Source organism: Aquila chrysaetos, chromosome 1 (assembly GCF_900496995.4).
Source record: "Aquila chrysaetos chrysaetos chromosome 1, bAquChr1.4, whole genome shotgun sequence".
Classification (NCBI taxonomy): Eukaryota; Metazoa; Chordata; class Aves; order Accipitriformes; family Accipitridae; genus Aquila; species Aquila chrysaetos.
The window spans coordinates 48,846,107-48,852,919 of NC_044004.1; positions in this window are offsets into that span (position 1 = coordinate 48,846,107).

Here is a 6,813-nt window from a genome sequence, read left to right on the forward strand (position 1 = left end):
AGAAATGTTCCCGTGTGGAGAATATGCTTTGCCAAGAACAGGAAACCTCATCCTCTTTCATCTTCTCTCTCCCATGGTTTTTGTTGAAAAGTTTTCCGGAGCATTCTCACATGCAGTTCATGTAAAGTCACTTCTCTCCCTCAACAGAAGGGGAAAAAAATTAGTATTAAGCAAGAGAGGGTAAAAGTAGTGTTCCCTGAGACTTTACCTGGGAAAGATTAAAAAGTATTAGCTTTACTTTTTGTTGATAAGTGGATATAAAGTAGATAGTCAGCTAAGCCTCTTGCAAAAATGCATTTGATGTCTCAGCTTTTAAAACTAATTTCCTTAGGCTGCTGTAATTTCCCCCTGTGCCGAGGCTGATAAGGACACTGGCGCAACAGAGTGAAATTCTGCTTTCCTCCTTCCTGGGCACACCACGTCCTTCCTCATCCTCAGCCTGCCCCTTCCAGAGGGGAGGGAGGTGGTGGGCAGAAACCCAGCCACAACCCTCTCCTCCCAGCCCAGAGCTCTGCCCCTTCCTCCAGTCGTACCCAAAGCCTGAGTGTCTCCTGTTTGTTCATGAGTGGAATAAAAGAATAATCTGTTCTTTTTCTCCTGTGCACCAGAGACCATCAGGGAGGTGAGTGTATCACAGGGAAAGAAGGAATTGTTTTCTTTTTTCCTTTGGTGCTTAGAGGTGAGAAAGGGATCACCTGCTGGAAACACTGGAGCTGTGTTTATAGGGTCATATCTTCCAAAATTGACTGTGGAGTCTGTAGAAACATGAACTGTAAAAGTGCTTTGCTGACAACTTTGTTGTTTCTCTTGTCTGAAAGCGTCACAACGATAAAAATGTTTGTGATCTATCTTTTGCCACAATGAGCACTGAGTGTGGAGTTACATTTTCACATGCTTTCCTCTGAAGAGTTTCATATGGTTTGGGTTTTTTTTTTTTGCCTTTGAAATGGGACTGGGCAGCATCACTGATTCACTCGGATTTCTAAATTTTGTTTGGTGATGTCAACACAGTTTAGGGAAGAGAAGCTCTACAGATGAATATAAAATGTAGCTGGCTTTGCTCACTGCCTCCCTACAGCAATCATTGTCCCTAGCAAACGTACAGCCTGAGTGGTAACTAAGCGTAGCACCATGGGATCGTGCTCCTATAGCTAGGACTATATAACTATAGTTTACTTGTAAATCTTGTTCCTTACGAATCGCATAATCCCTGGTGGTTGCTGGAATGGTTTTGCATCTAGGCTGCTGGTCCAAGATGCTACTGTTAAAATATTTTTACTGTTTAAAAAAAAAAAAAAAAGTTTCCCACAGGGGTCAGGATGGTCTAACCCTGTCAGCCCTGGGGCCCATGTTCCAGTTTGGAGGTTTTCTCACAGGTACAGAGGTGGATTCCGCCTGGGCTGCTCCATACACGTCGCACCTCTTGCCTTCCTTTCCTAGGGATGAGTGGCAGTGACAGCAGCTTTGGCAGTGCGGTGTCAACTGTTTGGAAATGTGCCCAGCTGTTCGGGCTGTTTTGTGTCTGACCTCCATTCCCTGTCCCGTCTAGGAAAGGGGCTGTAGGCCAAATGAAACACGTGCTAGATCCAGCCAGGCCACCGCTTCGGCCTCTGCTGCCAGGCAGAGGCAGCTCCTCGCAGGGCTCCACCGGGCACCTGGGAGCGACAGTCTGTGGCCACCAGATTCCCAAAGGCTGCTGATGGGCACCGTGTCGGACCTGCACCACTTCTTCTGGAGCGGCATCTCTTCTGGACTCCAGGACTGAAATCCAGGAGCCTCCAACTTCGGGCTCCAGTGGAACCCTGAGACACAACTGGCGAAGGCCGATGTCTGTAATAGAACAGCTTCCATGCAAAAAGCCCAGCCCAATCTCCCTTGTCATTAAAAACGTGAGATCTTTATGCCAAACCTAGCGTGCTCCACAACTTAACCGTTGACTTCGCATGATGGACATTAAGCTAGAAAAATAAAGTGTATGCACATTCCTGAGGAAATAAATGTTGAGAAGCAAAGTTTGCAGCTCATATTTCACATTCTTTTATTCTCATTTTAAATGAAGCATCAAGACAGCAATGCTGTGAGTTGCACTGCGTGTGTGTGGCAATCCTTGCTGCTGCATCCCATGATGGGAGGAGGAGAGGAAGTGTTGCTTGTATATGCTCTGTTCTGAAGTCTTCTTTGCCTTGCCAAAATCTCTTCACTGGCATTTTCTCCGTATCTGGCTCACTGGAGCCATGCATTTGTTTTCCATTAGTTGCCTCAGTTAATATGATGAGTTTCTTTCTTATTATTCTTAAATATTGCATTTTAAATGAAAAAATAGCACACTGCTTCAAGGGTCTGATAAATTGTTGGAAGATGATTTGCTCTCTTTGCCTCATGCTCTTCTTTTCACCCATTTTCCTTCCTTTTTCTGTTTGTTCCATTCCTTTTCTTTGAGCCAGTCTTGCTCACCTGCACACCAAGTTAAATGTGTTTCCACATATGTTGTGCTGCACACAAACTGTGAAAAAAGTTTGCTGTTTTCTCCCACTGTAAGCCCAAGTCTGCCATGTACTCTCTCAGGCAGAGCCCAGCTGACCTGTGTGCTGGGAACAGGACACTGGAGGTACCAGGGACAAGAGGAGGATAGGTAAAAAGAACAAGGAGTGGTTATGAAGCAGCATTATCATCTTTTAAATATCTGTCTCTGCTGGTTGCCTGACTCGCTTCCCATCTATCTCTACGTTTTCCACATCTGTTCTGGGGTTTTGCTCCTTTAGCAGAAGGAAGTAAAAAAAAAAAAAAAAAAAAAAAAAATTGAATTGGAATGCACAAGAGAATGAGTATTGAGAAATAACATTGAAGTGAGATTTTTCATGTGCTCTTTGTGTCCTATAAACCCACCACAGAAGTAGGACCATAGGATCAAGCCTTCCAAATTTCATACTATAAAGCTTCCTCTATCAAGCCCTTCATTTTTCTTCTTTTCCCCTTTGCAAAGCTTTAAGCCGACAGATAAGTCTTGCCTCATAGCCCAAAGGTCAATAAATCCACCCCACATACACCTGCAGGGAAATAAAAAAGTTACAATGTCCTCGTGGCTGCATTTTCTAAAATGACTTTTCTCTGCCAGTACTTTTGGTCATAAGCCCTTTGCAGCAAATTTTGCAGTCATATTTGTGCCTTGAAGCTGTACTAGTAATAACAGGGGAGTTGATTTCTACCATACTGAACGGTTTCATTTTTCAAAGTATATTCAGTTACAATCAGTTAATATTAATTGAGGTGAGGCAGACAGAGAGGGTAAGCTAGGCGTGCTGGGATGGGATGTTTTCATTCCTTTTAAAATGTTCTAACAGCATTAATGTACTGCTGCTTTCTTTCATGTCCTTCCCCAGCTCAGAAAGCGGTGAACCGAGGGATCAGTATTTGCTCTGTCTAAACACCTGTTTAAAACTCCAGTTTGAACTATTTTCTCATTTTTGTGCCCTCGCCTTTTCTCCGCGTTTCTTCAAAGAGGGAAAAATCCCCAGGCTGAAATATTAGCCCAAGCCTTTTGTCTTTCTAACAGAGAGGTCAAATATCGTGAAGTGACTTCTGAACTTAGGCATACAAAACCTCCCTGCGTCGAACGGCTGCTTTAGATCTAGGTTTTGAAGAGGGAATTGCATTTCCCAGCGCTCTGGTGAGGCTTTTTAATACCCGAGTTGATGTGCAGGGGGAAAGCCAGGCATGAGTTCACAGAGGAGTAATTTAGTAGGAAATCAAAGTCTCCCATGAGAATCTTAACACTCTTTCTCCTTCTCCAAAAGACACTTATTTTCTCGAAGACCTCCCCCTCCTGGGGAATTGCTTACCTGTTATCCGCAACAGTTTGACATCCTTGGATATCCCACATCACTGCCCGTGACTTGGGTGCATGGGAGAAGGGGCTGCGGTCCCTAGGTCATCGCCCTGTACCTGCCTGGCCACGGTGCCCTGGCCAGAGGCAGCTGTTGGCAGGAGCCTGCCTATGCCCCAGCCCGTTGCAATTCACTGCCTGGTTTATTAGTATGAATTGGGGCTGTTAAGGTTAACTCAGGGGAGCGTGAACTGGAGCAGGTGAAATGCTGGCGCGGGTCTCATCCTGCAGCTGTGGGGCAGCGACCTGTGCAGAGGAGCAGCAGAGAGCAGGGAGAGGTAGGTCATGCGCCGCTGCCGTCATCGATGGCGAGGCACCCTCTCTGAATGTTTTTCCCTGCCCCAACTTACTCTCCCTGGTGCTTAGGTAATTGCCCTTGTACTTGTTGAGAGGAGTTTCAGTACGTTTCCCTGTCCTTAACCTTTCCACTTTACAGTTTATTCCTTGTTTCACGATTGACTGTGTTTGAAATTGGACACGGAGGCACGTACGAGTGGAAAACCAAAGGACAGGTCCCAAACTGTGCTGTTACACACTGTTAACGGCAGGGCTAGCAGCCAGCGAGTTCACCTGGTTGTGCCAAACCCAGATTAGACAGTACAAACCCTGATAATTTGGTATTATTTTCTGAAGAAACTATTGCAAGTCTATTTTCTAGTGGGGAGAGAAGACAGCGTTTTGGGGGAAAGGAATAACTTTCTTTAGCTGTTGAGCAAATACAGAGCATCTGCCTAATATGTGCTATGCATATCCAAGGAAATGTAGGCAAAAAAGGTTTATTTTGGAACTTAGTGGATGGAATCCTGTCCCGTTAGAGTAAATGGGAGATTTGCCATTGACTTCAGTCAGGCCAGCGTTTCACCCAATACTTTTTACGTATCTTTTTATATGTTATGATAATTCATAAATGAACTAAAACAATCCCTGTAGAGAATATATGAGGATTGTTCTTCTCTACCTTGGGGGGAGCAATCCTCATTTGTTGCTTACTATATTGGGGTCCTTGGAAAGAAACACGGATGGGAGAGTCTTTACTACATTAATGATACATACTTTATCTTGTATCTCTCTCTTGTATAATCCATCAACAGCAGCATTACACAGAGTTTAGCTGAGAAAGGAGCACAGATGGGAAGAAAATGGCTGAAACCGGATCTGAAAGGGGCTGAGGTGATTGATGTTGTCTGGATGAGGGTTGTAACCAGAGGAGAAAGCAAAGAGAGTATCTTGCCCTTTGAGCATGTCTGTCTTCTTAGGTTGTTCCAAGTCTACCGTCCAAAGCAAAGGCCTGGTTGGGTTTCCAGTCTCCACTCTGGCTGGATTTCTAAATGCTCAGGACAGCATTAGTAGCCAGGACAACCTTTTTTTTTGTTGTTTGTTAGTTTGTTTGTTTCTGTTTGTTGCCTGGCCGAAAGGGATTCTGATGAATCCTTCTGGAGACAGACCTTGTCATTTCATCCAGGCCTTTGCCTCCCAACAGCAGGTTCACTCAACATATTCCTTACGAAGATGCATCTTCCATCTGATCAGAAACCAATACCCGCGGAGATTATGAGCTGTTTTTCTCCCCCTGTGAGTGCGTAGTGCCTGTGCTACACAGTCTGCTTTGGCCACCTCTTGCCTTGATTTGAACATGTTAGTTTTGGCGCAGGAAGCTCCAGCAATCCACGGGAGCTTGTCCTTTCCTGGCCCAGCCACCAGTTAGTGCTGGCCCTCAGCCTGGAAGGCTGCTAATGTGAAAAAGAAGAGAGGTAGCTGGAGAGCCATTTTCTGTTCAAGCTCTTTGACTTGGAAACTCGCTTTGTCTTCTTGGTCAGAACGTCTCGAGTGGGGTGAATAAGTGGTTTGGAGCTTAGGGAAGGAGAGAAAGAGGATGAAGCTAATGTCACGCTATTTTCTGTTGCAAGACTTGTTAGCAGGCAATTGGGGGAATCCTCCATTATTATAACTGCAATTACTTTAAATATTCAGTGAAGTGGAGTAAGAAGTGGCCACCCAGAGAAAATAAAACCATAGCTAATATGAACCCTATGTAAATCAGAGTCTGAGACGATATTATGAACAACTAGTATGAGAAAAATGTTGGTGATGCTGTTGACTGCAGAGTGCAGAAGTCCCAAGCCTTTGCTGACAAACCTGCATTGCCCAGCTCAGGTGTGGAAGCAGTAGAGCTGTTCGGGTGGTATTGTGTGCAAATAAATAAGCTTGTTTTTTCAGAGCGACTTGGGTGTCTTCCATACCTGTGGTATGACTAATTCCCAGCCACGATAATTTACTTCCACGTAATTGAAAGCTGTCTCTATTTCCAAATGGATCCTACAGTTATGACTATATGCCTGTTATTTATGCAATCAAAAAGGTGTATTTTAAACTAGTAAGAAGACTTAATTGCTTATTTCAAAAGACTTGCATCTGTTTAGCAGCCTAACAGCGTGCAATTATGAGTGGTCCGGATTTTTCATTTCCCTGGTACACTATTGAGTCCTGACTTCTAGTTGGTACTTCTGCTATAGGTCTGTCAGGCAATTAATCTAGGCAATAACGACATGAAATTGTTGCAGTAAATAAAGCATTCAGATAAGTGCTTTAGTGCTCAAGCAAAGAAGCCCATGGGGATATTTCAACTCATTCTGATTTCCTTTAAAGATTATCTTGGCCACAAAGTACTATTATTTGTCCTTGCAATATGATTTTTTTCTGGAAAGCTTTAACACAAGTTCTCTTATATCATATTGTCTTATAATAAATTATCATGGTTTGGCTGGTGTTCTAATTTAAGTCTGCTCTAAAACAGAAGGAAGGAAAGTAGCCTAAAATAGCAATTAGAAAAGAGATTTGAGGGTCATGAATTATTTTCTATTTCTGTCACTAGTTTAGGTCTCAGCTCAGAATGCCTTGAAGTCACAGGAAATCTTTTATTGATTTCAGGA